General features: G+C 42.7%; 1 long non-coding RNA gene across 2 annotated transcripts in view; it reads right to left on the bottom strand.

Moving 5' to 3' along the window:
• The window catches only part of LOC141570588 (uncharacterized), a 124503-nt gene extending 105780 nt beyond the window's left edge, over positions 1 to 18723 (bottom strand). Inside the window, exons 1-2 of one of the 2 annotated variants that reach the window (XR_012494754.2) lie at positions 18658 to 18721; positions 2920 to 2992 (exon numbers count right to left, since the gene is read on the bottom strand). This is a non-coding gene — a long non-coding RNA (uncharacterized LOC141570588). Of the gene's footprint in view, positions 1 to 2919; positions 2993 to 18657 lie in introns of both variants that reach the window. The other variant, XR_012494753.2, reaches the window with a different exon arrangement.
• Between the last annotated feature and the right edge of the window lie 216 nt (positions 18724 to 18939).

The following is an 18939-nucleotide window of genomic DNA, read 5'->3' as shown; positions in this document are numbered from 1 at the left end:
AAGAAAAAGAAGTGAAGACAGGGGAAGTGTGTATTAAAAAGCATAGGTTAGAAGAGAGGTTGCCTGGTATCCATTTCAGCTGCTGAGAGGGAGGGAAGACAACTAACAATAGGTTTCCCAACTGACTCTGGGTGATGAACACACAATGGGATTTATAGATGATGTAATACAGAATTGTACACCTGAAATCTATGTAATTTTACTAACAATTGTCACCCCAATAAATTTAATAATAATAAAAAAATTAGATAAAAATATATATAAAAAAAAGAGAGAGACAAAGAAGAGCAGGGAGCAGAAATCATGATCCCACCCCCACCCTAGTGCCCAAAGGGAGAAGTTCCTGGATCAGCTGGTCACACAGCTGAGTCTCCAGGTTCCCCTGTGACTGTCAAAAGGCTTCAGGTCACTGATGTTCACAGCATCTCCCTGCCCTCCTACTCCTCTATCACCACCTCTCATGAACCAAGAAATGTATACACAGCCAGTCACCACATATGTTAAAAATACAGCAGGGCTGCCATTGGCCTTACTCAGCACATGTTAAAGAAACCTACAGATGGGCCAGCACATGTTACCTGAAAGAAAAAAAAGAACAAAAGAAAAATTGCTGACTGTGGCAAAAGACAAGCAGGCTGATCCATCTGTTAAGGAAAAGTCTTGGCCAACAACGCACAACTGTCGTAAGAACGTCCAAACCTGTAGAGAATTTTAATGAGTTTATTTGAACCAAATTGATGACAATTGCCAGGAAGCAAAATCTCAATTAATTCAGAAAATGCTCAGAGAATGGCAGTTTTGCAGCTTATTTTACACATTAGAATCAAAGGAGAAGACGTCAGGAAGGTGACGTGAAATCCGTTGGTGGTAGATTAGGGAGGTGGCAGAAAGCAAAGTGGGGAAATCTCTGGGATTGGATAAAAGGTAAAATGGAGAGATGCGTACTTCTTTTCATTGGTGGGTACAGGAATAGACAGTAATTAACATTTATAACACATAGTGATGGTATTTGGGGAACAATAAAAATGAGGGGTTCTGTAGTCTACTGCTCAGGTGATGTGGGTGTCCCCCCAGGGCTCTGGAAAAGGAGGTTACTCTGACATTTCAAAGGTATGTTATCTTAGATGCAGAAAGACGACAGGCTCACTTAAGGTAAAGAAAGTCTGACCTCTGTCAAGGAAGCTAGAGGCCTATGATGTGACTACCTGCCATGACTTGCTTTTAGTTAGGAATTTTTATGTTCAGGCCATCCTATGTGGTTACTTTGGGTCTCTGAGCTTGTAAAGGCCACCATGCAGACTGCCTCTGAGTTTGTCAGATTTGTTATGTGGCCCTTTTTCATCTACACAACATTTCTATTAGGTACTATGCAGACCCCCCAAAAAATGTGTACCTCTCTTGGCCAAAAGGTATGTGCTGGAACCATAAATTGGAAACTGCCAAAATGTCTATGAATTATAGAATCAATAAATAAATTTTATTTTCATATAGCAATGAGAATGAACAAACTACAACTACATACAAGAATATGGATGAATCTCACAAGCAGATGTTGAATGAAATAAGCCAGACATAAAAGAATGCAGACTATATGGTTGCCTTTATATAAAGTTCAAAGATAGGAAAACTATGGTGTTAGAAGCCAGAGTAGAGGTCACACTTGGGGGCAGTATCTGGAAGAGTACAACTTGGTTTCTGGGGTGCCAGTCATGTTCTATTTCTTGATCTGCTGCTTGTGTGCATGTATGTTCACTTTGTGAAAATTCATAGAGCTGTGCATTTTTCTATACGTATATTAGATTTCAATAGAAAGCAAAAACAAACAATAACAACACAAGCAGGTCCTGGGGTCTTGACACAGTGGGTCCCAGGGAGAACAGTAGGCCATGTGGCACCCCACCCTGGTGCCAAACATTGACATGGGACGTCCAAGATGGTGGTGATACAGGAGGACATGGAACTCACCCCTCCCATGAGCAAATTCAAATATACATGTATATAAAGAGCAGTTACTCCTGGGAGACAATTGGGGATTGAATAAACAGCTTCTTAACAACAAGCAAGAGAAAGAGATGGAAGAGGAAAGGCTGGAAAGCCGTGGGAGCCTTTTGAGAGCCACAGGAGCTCTCTGGACCAGAGACGACAGTGAGTGACATTATTTGCATTCCCTCCACTTTGACAGAGATCTATTTGGTAGTTTAGCTGCCTGTAAGATTGCCATGATGCATTCCCAGCTGCATTGCCTAGAGTCATTTTCCTCTGGAAAAAAAAAAGGGGGGAGCAAGTAGGAACAGGGCATCTCTGTTATGCCTGGACTTCTTGCCTGGAGCTGCCAGTGCCCCAGATGCCATTAGCACATGCTGAGCTCCAGACGGCTTCCCAAAACTATCCAGCACATAGAGCCTATATGGAAGACGCTTCTTCACAAGACCATTTTTTATATAACAGACCAGAGAGTGATTGTATAGAGAAAGCTGGGGAGCTGGGGGATGAGGACAGGTTTAAATTTGTGGCCCCAGATTTTTCTGAGGAAGATCCACTCTTTGCTCTCTTGAAAACTTCCTGTAGGAGGCCAGAGCCCACATTTGGCCCTGAGTTCTGCTTCTACTGTGTTTCCTTGAAGATAAGACCTAGCCGGACAATCAGCTCTAATGCATCTTTTGGGGCAAAAATTAACATAAGACCCAGTCTTATTTTGCTATAATATAATATAATGGAATGGAATGGAATGGAATGGAATGGAATGGAATGGAATATATAATATAATACTGGATCTTATATTAATTTTCGCTCCAAAAGACACATTAGAGCTGATTGCCCAGCTAGGTCTTATTTTGGGGGAAACGCGATAGTTCAGGGCTGGTGAGGACAGACTGGTGGGACTTTGGAAGAAACTCTGGCCAACCTGAAAGCCATTACCTGTGAGCAGGGAGGGATTGTGGCAAAGCCAGGGCTGTGTGCACTCTCTTAGGCCGCTTAGTGGCTCAGGGACCTAAAAAAAAAAAAAAAAAAAATCCACCTTGGTCGATAGACAGTCCAAGATGGCAGAACAGGTAAATGCTATGCCTGCCTGCCACCTCTCAGGACCACATTAAAATTACAACGAAATTATAGATCAACCTCAAGAATCATTTGAAGACTAGCTGAACCGAACCCATGTAACTAAGGATATAAACAAGAGTCCACATGAAGACTGGTAGGAGGGGCAGAGATGTGAAATGGCTGACCCCAACCCTACAGGTAGTGTTTGAGCATTGGGAGGGACACCTCAGTGGTGGCAGTGCAGTTCCTCCTGAAGAGTGAGGGGGCCCAGCTCCATACCGGGATCCCCAGCCTAGAGGTCCTGTGCCAGGAAAAGGAGTCCTTACAATATCTGGCAGTGAAAATCAGCTAGGATTCCATCTGTCCATCCTGGTGAGACAGAAGGTAGCTGGAAACACAGACATCCTCTTAATGGGCCCATGCATAGTCTCACTTGCTTGCAAGCACTCACTCTGGGATCTGGCAGAAGGGCAATAACTCAAGAGGTGCCAGAGACATACAGGGAAAGACTGAGTTGTGTGGTTTCAGGGTGAGGGCTAGAGGGACAGCCCCCAGTATCCCTGTGTGGGGCCTGCCTCATATGTCGCCTACAGAAGGGTACCATCTTTCTTGTGTTGAACCCTCTCCCAAAGGGTAAAATCGATGCATGCACACCACCTTGGTGGCTCCCTTGGACTCCGTCCCACCCAGCTAGTGCAGCATTATCCAGGGTACTCGAGGCTCCTTCGCGGTTGGCCTTACCCCATGATTTGTTGGAGGTTTGTACAGCTGCAGACAACCCACAGGAGCTTAGGAAACTTTCAGTGGCAGGTGGTCAGCCCTACCTCATGCTGCAGTCTTTCTTGGGCAGCTCTGAAATTGGCCTGCATGGGAGCCCCTCCCAAGAAGCACCAGAAACAACACACCTAGAGGTCAGCCTCAGACCACACCAGAGCACTACCTGATTAGCCCCACAAGCTGCACACCCAAAGGATGATCTCAACAGGCACACAAGCCCACTTGAGCAAATCCTCCTCTGAGGGTTCAGCCCCCAGACAACAGCTCATAAGCTGTGGGCATAGCCTATCTTCACAGCCAGTCAGCCTGAGAGTCAATCCCACCCACTGACCTGCCAAGAGCAATCAAGGCTCAACTACAACAGGAGAATACACAAATATACAAAAGGGAACACACGCACACGTGATCAAGGAGATTGTGCCACTGGACCACACAGGACACCTACTACATAAGGTAAGTTCATGTGGCTAAGACTGAGAGACATAGGAGGTTTGTCTAGTACATAGAAACAAACATTGAGAGTCAACCAGAATGAGGAAACAAAGAAACATGTCCCAAATAAAAGAACAGGAGAAATCTACCAGAAGAAACGAACCTACCAGAGACAGAGTCAAAACACTGATTATAACAATGCTTACAGAACTTAGTGAGAACTTCAACAGAGAGATAGTAAGCATAAAAAAGGACATAGAAACCATGAAAAAGAACCAATCAGAAATAAAGAATACAATAACTGAAATGAAGAATACACTAGAAGGAATCAACAGCAGATTAGATGAAGCAGAGGATCAAATCAGCAACTTAGAAGACAACGTAGCAGAATACACTCAATATGGACTACAAAAAGAAAAAAGAAAAATAAATGAAGATACTTTAAAGGACTTTTTGGACAACATCAAGTGTACCAACATTCACATCATAGGAGTATCAGAAGGAGAAGAGAGGGAGCAAGGGATTGAGAACCAATTTGAAGAAATAATGACTGAAAAGTTCCCTAACCTGGTGAAAGAAATAGATATACAAGCCCAGGAAGCTCAGAGAGACCCAAACAAGATGACGAACACAAACTGGCCCACACCAAACACATTATAATTAAAATGAAAAGGTTAAAGAAAGAAAGAATCTTAAAAGCATCAACAGAAAAGCAGTTAGTTACCTATGAGGGACCTCCCATAAGACTGTCAGCTGATTGCTCAATAGAAACTTAGCAGACCAGAAGGGATTGGCACAAAATATTCAAAGTGATGAACAGCAAGGATCTACAGTCATGACTGCTCTAGCCAACAAGACTATCATTTAAAATTGAAGGAGATATAAAGAGCTTCCCAGACAAGAAAAACCTAAGGGAATTCATTACCACCAAGCCAGTGTTACAAGAAATGTTAAAGGGACTTCTTTAAGAAGATAAAGGGGGGAAACAAACAAACAAAAGATCAACTATATGAAAATAAAATAGCAATAGCTATGCACCTATCAATAATCACTTTACATGTAAATGGATTAAATTCTCCAGTCAAAAGATATGGGGTGGCTGACTGGATAAAAAACAAGACCCATGCATATGCTGTCTACAAGAGACCCACCTCAGATCGAAAGAAACACACAGACTGAAAGTAAAGGGATGGAAAAAGATATTTCATACAAATGGAAATGGAAAAAAAGCTGGGTAGCAATAGTTATATCAGACAAAATACACTTTAAAATGAAGACTATAACAAAAACAAAAAAGGGCATTACATAATGATAAAGGTATCAATCCTACAAGAGGATATAACCCTAGAAAACATCTGTGCACCCAACATAGGAGCACCTAAATATATAAAACAAATACTGACTGCATAAAGGCAGAGATCAACAGTAACACAATCATAGTAAGGGACATCCCCATGACCCCAATGGACAGGTCTTCCATATAGAAAATCAACACGGAAACAGCAGCCTTAAATGACACACTGCACTAGATGGGATTAATTGAGATTTTTTTAGAGCATTTCACCCCAAAGCAACAGAATATACATTCTTTTCAAGAGCACATGGAACAGTTTCCAAGATAGACCACATGTTAGGCCACAAAACAAGTCTCAATAAATTTAAGAAGATTGAAATCATATCAAGCAACTTCTCTGACCACAATGGTATGAAACTAGAAATGAATTACAAAAAAAACACTGAAAAACACACAAACACATGGAGATTAAATAACATGTTACTAAACAATGAATTGGTTAACAAGGAGATCAAGGAAGAAATCAAAAGATACTTTGCGACGAATAAGAATGAAAACTAATATAAAATAATAATATATTTTTTAATTATAGGATGCAGTGAGGAAATGCTGTGGCTCTTGGGGTTTTTTTTTTGATCAATTGAGTACTATTTCTTACTATTATTTTCCCTTGACATAAAAGAGACATTGTAACATGCACTGGGAGAAATATAACCCAGTATCAAAATGAGACAAGTTTTTGGTAATTTTTCAAAGCAGAAAGCAAACACTTTACAATTCTTAACCACATTAACAAAGGATTGCTCCTTTGGGGGGAAAAATACTTTTTTTTAAGAGAAAAAGTAACTAGGAATGGGAATAATAATGGAATTAATTATTGAACATTTGCCCTTTGCCGGGCATAGTTCCTGGGGACTAGCATTTTCACTCTTCACGACAACCTCATGACATGGGAAATGTTCTCTCTCCTGTCTGGTTGGAAAGTGGAGTAGAGCTGGCATTTAAACCCAGCAAAGACAATCAACCCCACTGTATACAAAACACCCTGTTGGGGGCCTGATCCCAGCTCCTAGGGTGTGAGGACATTTATGCAGCACGGTGGAGCTGAGGTGCTGGCAGGACCCCCAGGTGGCGCTGTCCAGTCAGAAGCAGAAAATGTAGGACTGATGCTAAGGAGAGGGCAGATATTTTATCCACTCAGTAGATATGTTATGAGGGCCTATTATGTATCCAGCACTATTCTAGGCTGAATAAAACAGGCAAAACTCCCTGCCGTCATTGAGCTGAAATTCCAGTGGCGGTTTGGGGGTTGGCAGGGCAGTTAGATACTAAGGTAATAAGTAAAATGTATAGTAGGTCAGATAGAGAAAAGTTCTATAGAGGAAATCAACGAAGAGAAAAAAGATTTGGAGAGCCAGCGTGTGGTGGTGGGTGGAAATTTACTTAGGGTGCACAGGGAAGGCCTCAGTCGGGGAATTTGTGTAAAACCTGGAGTTAGGTAAGGCAGTAGGCCATGCAGCTATCTGGGGAAAGAATATTTTGGATGGAGTGAAGAGCAGTACAAACGCCCTGTGGTGAGAGGGTTCTGAGCCGACCAATTACATGACCTGATTTATATTTTAAAAGAACCACTCTGGCCACTTCATAAGCAATGAAATGTAATGGGGCGGGGAGAAGAAGAGGGTTAACTAAGGAGCCAATTGCAATAATTCAGACAAGACGTCATGGTAGGTTGGAACAGAGTGGTAACTGGATATAATGAGAAGTGGTATTCTGGACGCATTTGGAGGGTAAATCCAATGGGTTTGGAGTCTTCAGACACCTTTGAGACTATCTTTTAAGGACTGTTTCATTGTGGGCCCCGATCCCAAAACCCTTTCTTGGAAAGCCCTCCCTGGGTGTCTCCAGGATTATAGAATCCATCATCTGTGGAAAGAAGACTTTGCCAAGTCTCAGGGCACTGTGCCAGCTTTCCCGATGTCCCCATGGATTCTGGGCCCCTCCCTACGATGTGGAGAACAACAGGTAATAAGCACTGCCAACCCCTCTACTTCCCTGCAAGATTTCTGTCAGGATCAAAGCAAATGCCACCAGGAGCAATGCTCCAGTTCCTATTGCTGCATTGAAAACAACCCCAAAACTTAGTGACATAAGACAATTTGCGCTCTTGGATTCTGTGGGTCAGTAACTAAGACAGGGCACCATGGGGATGGCTTTTCTCTGCCATTATGTCTGGGGCATCAGCTGGGAAAACTCAGTGGCTTGGGGAGCTGGAATCACCTGGAGGTGTCCTCACTCAAACTCTGGCTTTTGGTGCTTGTTCTTGGCTGGAATCTCAACTGGCCGTTGACCAGAAAACATCTGCACACAGCCTCTGCCTGTAGTGTGTCTGTGGCACATGGTTTGGGTATCCACATCATAGTGGGGGCTATTAACAGCGTGTATGTACATGAACAAGACCTAGACCTGCAGCAGCCACCTCGTAAGGCAGGGAGATGCCCCAAAAACAAGATCAGCACACTGAAGATGGCAAAGCAGAGAGATGGAAAGAACAAGAACAACTCAATTAATCTGGAGCACGCTACCTCCAACCTCCTGTTCAGTGGAACAAAATAAGTTGTTCTGGGTGGTTTAAATGAGTGTGAACTGAGGGTTTCTGTCATTGGTGCTAACGGTGGCATAACTGATTCAGGTCTCTTAATCTCTCACTTCTCTGGTGGGCTGCACACTCCTGGAAGGGAGCAAGGGCTACAGTCACTACAGGTACAACTGAAACCCCGCTGCCAGCAAACAGCTGCTGCCTCATGGGGCCCTGCATGAGCCTCTGAGACAAAGTGTTGGCACCTTCATCTGTAAAGGCAAGGAATCCATTCTTTGCAATTATCAAGCACTTAGCCCGGGAGTGGGTGGGGGTAGGAGAGTAGTTCTGATGCGGGGTAACTTGACGGTGCCAAACACTAACCAAAAAGTGCCATAAAGGGGAGAAAACCTTTCAGAGGTGGCTCAATCACTGACTCTGAGGGAGCTCCTTGCCTTAAACCTGTGTGTGATGAAAGCAGACACTGTCAGTGCCCCAGACACGTCCCTTAGACATTCCAGTGCATTCCAGCCAATCTTAAACTGCCAGTCTGTATGCCTGTGCTGGGGACTTTTTTCCAGAACTGTGGAAAGTCCCTCAGTTCACACTCAAGGAAGTTCTAGAAGTGCTGGGAATAATATCCCCTGGGAGTAGCCCTCAACCTATGCTCCTGGAATTTGGTATCCAGTTCTCTCACCCTTGATGGAATCATTCTGAGGTGTGTATCTGACAGAGCTTTCCCAAAGATCGAGCTCTGGTTATCAGCTGTGATGGCTGGTATAAGAATGTACCCTTTGTTGACTGCTTTCCTTCCCTGTGTCACTTTCCTACTAGTGTCCCTCCCAAATCAATTACCTGTGCTCAAATCTTTGCTTCTGGCGGAGCTCAAACTAAGGCAGTGATCCTAGGGGGGTGGTTCAGGAATGTGGGAAAGGAGGTGAACAGCGAAGTCCTTGAGGGATACAGTGATAATCTAGCTACTAATGGGAAGTGCTGGAGGCATGAAACCGAGGCTTCTGAAAATTGCCAAGTGGGAGATGAGTCTCCTAAGTTTTCAAGGTCCACTGGTTGATCACGAGTGCCCAGCTGGTGAGGACACCATTCATGTGGTTCTCATTGTATTCCAATCCTGGCAGCACCCTTGGGTGGCATTTCACATTGAAGATCCTCTCATCCACTTGGCCCCCATCTCCCTGCCGCCGAGGGAACCTCTAGGCAGTGATCAGCGTCGGGAATGGATCCTCCTTTGTTCTTATTCATTCGATGTGTTTATTTTCAAAGATTGCATTTGTGGAAAGCATTTAAACAGCTCCACTTAGAAGAAAACAAAAGTCACCAGATGGAAAAATAGAATAAAGCATGCACACACAAAAAATTCCCCAAGCAATGTAGGCAGGGCAGCGGGAGTTATGGTTGCCCTGCTGTTGTGGAAGAAAATGCAGCTGTGTCGAAAAAGCGATCTGCTTTTGACAGCCTAGAATTTTCAAGAGAGAACTGAACACAGGTCAACAGCATTCTCTACTGCAGTTCACTTCTTGAGACAGGTTGACAGACCTTCCTTCTTTCCTCTAGTGAGGACAGAAGAACGGTTACTAGGATTACCATATATATTGAATTATTAAGAACATACAATTTTTTCTTGGGATGATGCTTTCCAGCTGGCTCATATCTTATTTGGACAGGCCTTGTTCTCAAGAGCCCAAGAAACACCCTGCAAATCCAGAAGGATATGAACGCAAGAGAAGTGGTGGCTGCTCCCAAGGCTGAGACCAACACACCTCATGCCCCTTCAAGAAATCAATTGAACCAAACAGCCTTGCCCCTGTCTCCTGCCCCACCATCAAACAACACTATTTGCCTATACTTGGCATTGAAAAACTTCAGCAATATTCCAATGGAGGCAGAAAGGCCCACTTTCATTCACAAGTAGGCCCGTCATTGCTTATTCCTTGTGTTTCATTCTCCCAATGGCCAACAAGAGAGAAGAAAGACGGCAGAGTCTTATATTAATGTTTTTTCCAAAAGACTCATTAAAGCCGATTGTCTGGCTAGGTCTTATTTTCGGGGAAACATGGTAAATAGAAGCTCCTACCTTAGATAGTTAACTTGAGTATTAAAAGAATATAAAACACTAGTGCCTAACGCATCATAAGCTCTCTATAAATGGCAGCTCATATTACTACTGTGGGAATATGGCCATGGTTTCTAATACTGTGAGCAAGTATGGGCTATTAACAGCTGTTTCCACAATTGCCATTTTCAGGGACTATTGTAACATGATTGTAACTGTGGGTCTTAGAGCAATGATGACTATTAGAGAACCCAACTGGGATTTTGCATTAAGAAACCAATGACATTAAGGAAAGAATGGAATGTTGGGCACTGGGTGGATGGTTAGGACAGCCAGAGAGTGTGGAAAGTTACCAGAAGGTCTGGCTGCCATCAAGAGGGCTTCTCAGGAAAACAGCTCATTCAGTCTGACACAGATCAGGAACCAGAAGAAAAGGCAGACTCTAGCAGACAGAATTCTGTGAGTCCTGGAGCTGAACCAGCACACGCAGGTTTCATTAACAACAAAGTCACAAGAAAGAGACTTTACAGAGGCCAGTCTCTCTGAGGAGAAAAGAGGTTGAAAACCACTGGCAAAGACCACAGCCATCTCTGTTTCATACAAGTGTGCTCAGCAGGCCAGGCCTCCCTCAGCCCAGCCATGATGGCAGGTGCAGCGACCTTGGGGATAGGTCTCAAGCCCTCCTCCATCACAGCTTGTGTTTCTAAAACATTACTATGAATCTTATTCAATAATGCCAAGCACTTTCCTTTCCATCCTTTTCAGACATATAGGTTGGCCAAGCATGGCTGGGAAACGCCAATAGTGCCTTTGTGAGAAAACTCCAGAAATAGGGTGGATTCTTTGAGGAAAAGAGATAAAATAGAGATTTTGGTTGGGCAGTAAATTATGTGTGAAGAGGGACATAGCGGAATACCCTGGTGTGATACTGTGATTTATAATAAGAAATAAATACAGAGGGTACCAAAAAAATGTATACATATTTTAAGAGGAAAAAACTGTATTAAAATTGCAATACTCGGGCCGGCCCGGTGGCTCAGGCGGTTAGAGCTCCATGCTCCTAACTCCTAAGGCTGCCGGTTCGATTCCCACATGGGCCAGTGGGTTCTCAACCACAAGGTTGGCAGTTCAATTCCTCAAGTCCCGCAAGGGATGGTGGACAACGCCCCCTGCAACTAAGATTGAACACAGCACCTTGAGCTGAGCTGCCACTTAGCTCCCGGATGGCTCAGTTGGTTGGAGCACGTCCTCTCAACCACAAGGTTGCCAGTTCGACTCCCGCAAGGGATGGTGGGCTGTGCCCCCTGCAACTAGCAACGGCAACTGGACCTGGAGCTGAGCTGCGCCCTCCACAACTAAGACTGAAAGGACAACAACTTAACTTGGAAAAAAGAAGTCCTGGAAGTACACACTGTTCCCCAATAAAGTCCTGTTCCCCTTCCCCAATAAAATCTTTAAAAAAAAAAAAAAAAAATTGCAATACTCAATATATACCGATAACAAAAGATGAATACAAGTCACATGTGACTTCTGCAATTACAAGAGGTGCTCAAAGTGGTTACCATCAGTGTAATTTTAATACAGTTTTTTTCCTTTCTTAAAATGTGTGTACATTTTTTTGGCACCCTCTGTATTTGGTCTTTGACCCTATTTCTGGCACTCCTAAAACCCTTGGAATTTCCTAAGTGATAAACGCAATAAAGGTGTCTTGATATTTATAACAAACTCTTTTCCACTACACCTGAATTTGTTAATGGGGTGACTTTGAGAAAGCACCTAAGGTTGGGGGCTGGTTGCCAGGAGAACCAGCCATGTGATTGGAGGGCTGAAACTGTCAGTCCCACCCTGACCTCTGGAGAGGGGAGAGGGGCTGAAGATTGAGTTCAATCACCAATGACCAGTGATTTAATCAACCATGCCTGTGTAAACAGCAGGATATTGAGGAAATGATGGTGTGTGACATTTGAGGCTAGGTCGTAAGAGAAATAGTAGATTCTGCTTTGCTTTCTCTTGGATCATTCACTGTGGGGGAAGTCAACTCCCATGTCACAAGGGCATTCAAACAGCCTTGGGAAAAAGTCCACGTGGCAAAGAACTGAGACCTCCCCCCACCAATAGCCAGGATCAACTTAGCAGCCATGTGAATGAACTCTTAGAAACAGATTCTCTAGCTCATCAAACCTTCAGATGAATGAAGCCCTAGTTGACATCTTGACTGCAATCTCAGTGGACACCTCAAGTCAGAACCATCAAGTAAGATGCTCCTAAATTTCTGACCCACATAAACTGTGAGATAATAAATGTTTGTTGTTACTTTAAGACACTAAATTTATTACACAGCAATAGATAACTAATACTTAGACATATTCAATTAACTGATAAAGGACCTAAGAAGTCAACCTGCCATGACCACATGTGACACTGGGATGACCCATACTCTCTAACTTGCCAAACTCCTATCTTCAGAGGCACAGCTTCCCTCCTCCTCTTGCCACCTCCTCCTGGACTTGCATGAAACACTCAGCACCCTTCCTGTGGATTAGACACTGATGCTAGCTGTAATCAAAGAAGCAAGTGACTTTCGTTCCACTTGCGGGGTGATCTCTGCTAGCTCTTTCTCCTCCCAACTTGCCCAGGTGCAGGAGTTCTCACTTCCATACCACCTTACCCCCTACGTATTTGCAGTCCAACCATCTATTATATAGTGGGCCTACCAGTATTCTGCACCATGAAAAATGGGGTGCCCGTGTGAATTAGCTGGGAGCTGAGACCAGAAGTCCCCCAGCCAACTGCTTCTGGTGGGTTGTCCTCACTGGCCTCACTCAGCAGACAAATATACTTACTCATTAAAACTGGTTCCCTCGGGACTCCTGGAACAGAGAAATTAAGCTGGAAAAGTACAATTCCTCAGGTGTCTTCCGGGTGTTCTGTTGCAGCTGTCCTCCCCAAAGCCATGGAAGGTGTGTCCGATCTGGGGGCTTGGGAAATGTGCTCACATAATACTTGAAAACTCTTCTTCTTACACTGAGATCTTGGAAAACAAGAACGAGGAATGTGTGCTGTTGCTCTTTTTCTTATTTTATAATGGGCTCTGTCCCTTCAAAGAAGAAGCTAACTTTTCTAATTGCCATTTGGGCAGGGAAGGAAGGTTCGTAGGATAGAAGTGGGAAAAAATGAGGAGCACAGAATAAGGTGGGGGAGATCTATTAAAAGTTTGAACTCAAATTATATGAAAGGGTTCTCCAGAGAAACAGAACCAGTAGGATGAGATTTATTATCAGGAATTGGCTCACACAATTATGGAGGCTGAAAAGTCCCATGATCTTTCATCTGCAAGCTGGAGATCCAGGTAATTCCAGTCCAAGTCCAAAGGCCTAAGAACCAGGGGCACAGATGGTCCAGACCAATGGCTGGAGAAAACCTATGTCTTAGCTCCATCAGACAGGCAGAGAGAAAATTCAACCGTCCTCCATGTATTTGTCCTATTCAGGCCCTCAGTAGTTGGATGATGCTCACCTACATGGGAAGGGTAATCTGCTTTACCTAGTCCACCAGTTCAAATGTTAATCTGTTCTGCAAACACCCACACAGACACACTCAGAAATAATGTTTATCCGTACATCTGGGTATCCTGTGACACCACCAAGTAAACACATAAAATTAACTGTCACGTAAATAAAAGCTTATTTATGGAGCACATTCCACTCCCTGCCTCATACTCAATGCTTTGGGGACAAGAACCTCTGTACAGATATCATTCTGTTTTCTTCCTTTTTCAGTGCTCCTCTGCCCAGAATGGTCTTTTCTCATCTTCATATCTGACTAAGTCCTACTCATACTTTTAGACTCAGTCTAAGCAACTCTCAAGTGTGTTAGGAGCCACTCTGAATGCTTCCATTAGTACCCCATGTTCTTACAAACTGTACATTTCTCCCATGACACTCAGTCTTATATCATTGAATCTGTATGTATCTATCCCATTACTCTGAGCACTTCTTAGGGCAGGAGCTTTGCCAAAATCACTTCTGTATTCACAGCCCCTACCTACATTCTAGAACAGTGCCTAGAAAATAGTAGATAATAAATGTGTGCTGGGTGAATAAATGATTGAATGAATGAACGAAATGTAGTATACACTGCACAGTGGAACCCTATCATATCCACTCTAAGACCAACCTCCATTTTATTTTCTTAAGCTATAAACATTATCCTCAAGTGATATTGGGGACTGGTCCCTACCCCTGTGATTTCCTACTTTTAAAACTGTTCTTTAAACCATGACACTCAGGCACAAGAATTCCATTTCACTTCATTTTTCTAACTCAAATAAATCTAGATTTGATGACTCTTGAGAGGGGTGAGAAATTCAATCTCAATCACATCTGGGGGTGTCAAAGTACAATTTTCAAAATGCTAAAAATGTGATTTTCAAATAAATATATAAGGAGCATATGTCAAAAGATTTACATAACTCATTAATGAAGAAAGGCAGGATGAAAAAGCTGGTTCAAAGGATTACACAAGAAAATGATATATATAGAGAGAGAGTCAATGAGAAAAGGATACAGGGGAATAAGATTGCTAAATTATATACAAAAATTAGTTAATGCCCTACACAGCAATAAAACTGTCACTCTTGGGATTACCTTTTCTACCAAACAGAAACATATGCATTTCAACAGGCAAACTTCATTCATCTCCTTTCAGCTTTCTACAAGCTAACATATGGACCTTAATGACCTTGAAGTATATGCTCAACAAAGTTACCTTGCTATAGAGAAAGAAAGTGAACTCTATTCTGGAAATAATTCTGCCAATAAAGAGGTTAAAATGAGAAAGTGTTAAAGTGAAGCTTGGGATATATACATTTAAAACAAATGTGAAAATGAGACTAAATTAGATTTAGGCACAATGTGTATGTACAAGGGAGCATTCCCGGGCAACGAGACCCAGTGAATAAAGGACAATAAAGATTGGAACACTGTTGTCAGTGCCAATGTGTAGGCAAAAAAAGAAACAAAAGATCTGATGATTTCATATAGTAATCTGATGAAAAGACTAACAAATTATATTGGGCAAAAACCCCAAATATGCCTTGATCAAGTATTAAGTAAGGAGTTTATTGAGGAGAACTGCCTACATAAGAGAAAACTCTTAAGTGTGAAATAAAATAAAATAAAAGAAGCTTTCTACTCCGTCCCCTACACTGTTCCCTCAAACCTAAAAGGCAGGGCCTACAGCACAAACTCACAAGCTCACGTGGACCAGGAGCCAGCAGGATCTCAGAGACTGCTGCCTCTTGGAGAAGCTTTGCCTACATGCACGTTCCACACAGAAGTGGGAAACACAAGAGCTCTGAAAACCAAGTGACAAAATTTGACCTGAACTGATGATAACTGACTGAATTGAATGATTTAAACAGCACTTTCTCACAGTTCTGGAGGCTGAGGAGTCTCAGATCAAGGTACCAGCAGATTCAGTTGGTGGTGAGGACCCTTTTCCTGGCTTGTAGATGGCGGACTTGTTACTGTGTCCTCACATGGTGGAAAGAGGAAGCTTTAATGCCTCTTCTTCTTAAGGGCACTAATCCCGTTACGGGGACCCCACCCTCTCATGACTTCATTCATGGAAAGCTATTACCTCCAAAATGCTCCAACTACAAATACCACATGGGCTTCAACATATGAATTTTGGGGGACACACACATGCTCTCCATAACAGCATTTGACCCTAAAGTTTTTAAATTAGAGGTTGTGTTCCTGCACCATACCCAGAGATTACCAATGCTAACGTTTTGGTATATAATCTGATTTTTGTAATTTCCCTGTTGTTGGATATTTTAGAAGATGTTTTCAATTTTCCTTATTTAAAAAAAAATTCTTCAATGATTATTTCCATATGATAAATTCCTAAAAGCAGATCCAGAGTAAAGGGGCATGCATGTTTTAAGATGATTGAAACATGTCAAATTACTTTCCAGCACTGTCAGCCAGTATTTAAGAAAGTCTATCTCAGCACAACTCACACTGTCTTACTGCTGCAGCATTGTTTTTTATTTATAGAAAACCAGTACACATGAATGGTAACGTATTCAAGTAGTAGAGAAATGTACACATCTTTGCTGCCAATTTTCAATCCCTCTCCCCAGAGGGAGGTTAGCCATATTCCACATATTTTTCTCAAATCTCTGTTAGCCTTTGCCGCTGCCTCCACTAACACTCTCCATTCCTGTGCCTTTGGAGGCCAGGTAAGGAGAGTGACTCTCATATTCCAAACTTGGTCTCCCTCTGGCTGTTTAATTCCTGGACTTCACTAATCTTTGCTGTCCTAAGGTAGTTTAAAATTCTCTTTCTACCACCTATTTTCTTATTTTAAGAGGATTTGACACCCTGGGTATCAATCCTGGCTGGAAAACTAGGGAAAAGGAAGATTAAAATGTGCAAACACCATTAGAGCTCTGACTACTGATTTGATCTGCTAGGTCTTACCCAAACCAACGGGCTAGGGCCACATTTGATGACACCTGCTGAAAGGCAAGTCTCCTCTGGCTTTCACAAAGGCTTTGACCTTGAAAGTCTTTACTCCAGAAAAGATAGTGTATCTCCACTCTAGACTAGATCTTTTAGCACTGGGGTACAAGGCAGAGAGAGGCCCAATGTTGGTATCCCATGAGTGCCACATGATTGGAGTAAGAGCTGTGGGTGGGGTAGGGGTATTCTGAATAGACCAGGACAAGAGTTGTCCACCATAACAGTCATTGGTTCTGCCTGCCAGAGTCCTCACCCTCTGGCAAATCCACACTCCTGAACCCTTAGCAGGTTATCATGGAGAGAAAAGGAAAACAAACAACCTTGATGGACTCATTATAATCCTGCTAGGAGGGTCGTATCTATTCATTTTGGATGATACATTCCTCAATACCCACTCTGGAATCACTGAGATGAATCTGACCCAAACACTGTCCAGAAGAAGACAAACCCTGTGATAGAATTCCTTTTAAGGCTCTTCACTTCCCTACCCTTGCACAATGCCAACCTCCACCATAGCTCTATTCCTTCCCTCTCCACATCGAAACCCCTGAAACTGTGCCCCTTGTAGACTTTTCTGTTTCAAATCCCACTCGTTGGCCCTTATTTCTAACAGAGCTCTAGGACTATGAACTCCCATTGCTTGCGACTCCCTTTCCCATTAACCAAAGATGTTAGTAAGACTGTTGGCTTCATTACACTATTCAGACTTGACACACTATTCAGACACTTGAAACAAAGACATCAAAATCATACTGCCATCTCCTGATTTTCCATAGACTTCATGTATCTGACAATATGTTTACAAGTACATGTACTATGTTTTTCAGGGATATAGCTTTCATACAATTGAGATTTGACTGTGAAAATAAGATTCCATTGCTAACATACTGATTTTTTTAAATGCTTTCATTTTTACCCTCAATTTGTAGCCAAATTTGCATTTGACAACAATTTCTTATGTATCTTAACATAATTATTCTTAGGCCACATGCATACAAGTGCAGACTAATTTGCATCATCAAATGATACTGTGTTTTAATGGATACCCAAATAGCTATCTTTAGATTAAACTATAAATGTTTCTATTTTATAAAAAATTTTGTAAAAAGAAATGACATAAGATTCAGCATGTAGCCACATCTCTGTGAAATACTATCTAAATTTTTTTCCTTAAAAGTTATTTTGTATACTGGTGATATAATTCCAGTCAAAGTTGTTCCATAATATGAGAAACATCTATACTGGACAACTACATTATTTTAGGTTGAAGGTTTCCTTTGGACAAACAACTTGCAGATTGCCACTAGAGGTGTTTCTTGAGCTGTCATGCTCCTAACCCCTCTTAATTAAGAACAAGAAATGAAAACATTGGGAAAAGTGTTGGCACTGGAATGTGGACTTAGGTGCAGGGCCTAGAAATATGGATGGAGGCTCTTCTGAAATGAACTGAAATTCTCTGACCAGAGAACCAGGAAGGAGGAAGTAAAGATACTGTTGATGCTGCCTCCAGGAACAGAGAGCGAGCTCAGTCCACTTGGACATTCCAACCCAGACCCTGGCCATTCCCACAGGACCTCCTTCAGCTCCCATTCTGCAACTGCTTCTGCCAGGAGGGATACAGAGTCTCTGTTCACACTGCTGCTCCCCATTGATGCTCAGCTAAAGACTTGTCCCACACTATGGGAAGCCAGCAGAGACATCTGCCTCTTCCTGAAAGTCGTGGGGTCCACCACCCTTGCCCCCAACTGAATAGAGACTTTCCCCAACCTGGCCGGAGCTGGCCTCCTGAGCTGTTCCATGGTGCTGTTTAAATGAAGCAAACAGACAAGTGGCTTTAGGGCCAAGGAACACATTGGGCTCCCAGGAGGCCCGGGCAGCTCCTGATGGAATCAGCGTGGACTATAACACAGAGCCATTAGTTTTAATTCCTTACCTGTTACTGACTGTGAGTCCTTAGGCAAGTCACTTAACCTTTCTGAGGCCTCCATTTCTCCACCTGCAAAATGCAGATAATACCATATGGTGATGTGGTGGGCATACTGAATGCATGCACAAAAGAAAGTATTATGAAAACACCCAGTACAATTATCAGTCTGGCAATATGTTGATGCTAGCTTTGAACAGTTTGTATTATTTTCTAAAAATAAAAAAAGGCTGCTAAGAAAATTTTATGCGAATTCATCTTTCCACTTACATAATTTTCATAAAAACTCTG

This window comes from Rhinolophus sinicus, chromosome 3, assembly GCF_057876585.1.
Source record: "Rhinolophus sinicus isolate RSI-liver-muscle chromosome 3, RSI-T2T, whole genome shotgun sequence".
NCBI classification, from domain to species: Eukaryota; Metazoa; Chordata; class Mammalia; order Chiroptera; family Rhinolophidae; genus Rhinolophus; species Rhinolophus sinicus.
The sequence above is the reverse complement of the archived record's forward strand: the minus strand, read 5'-3'. Positions and strand labels throughout refer to the sequence as shown.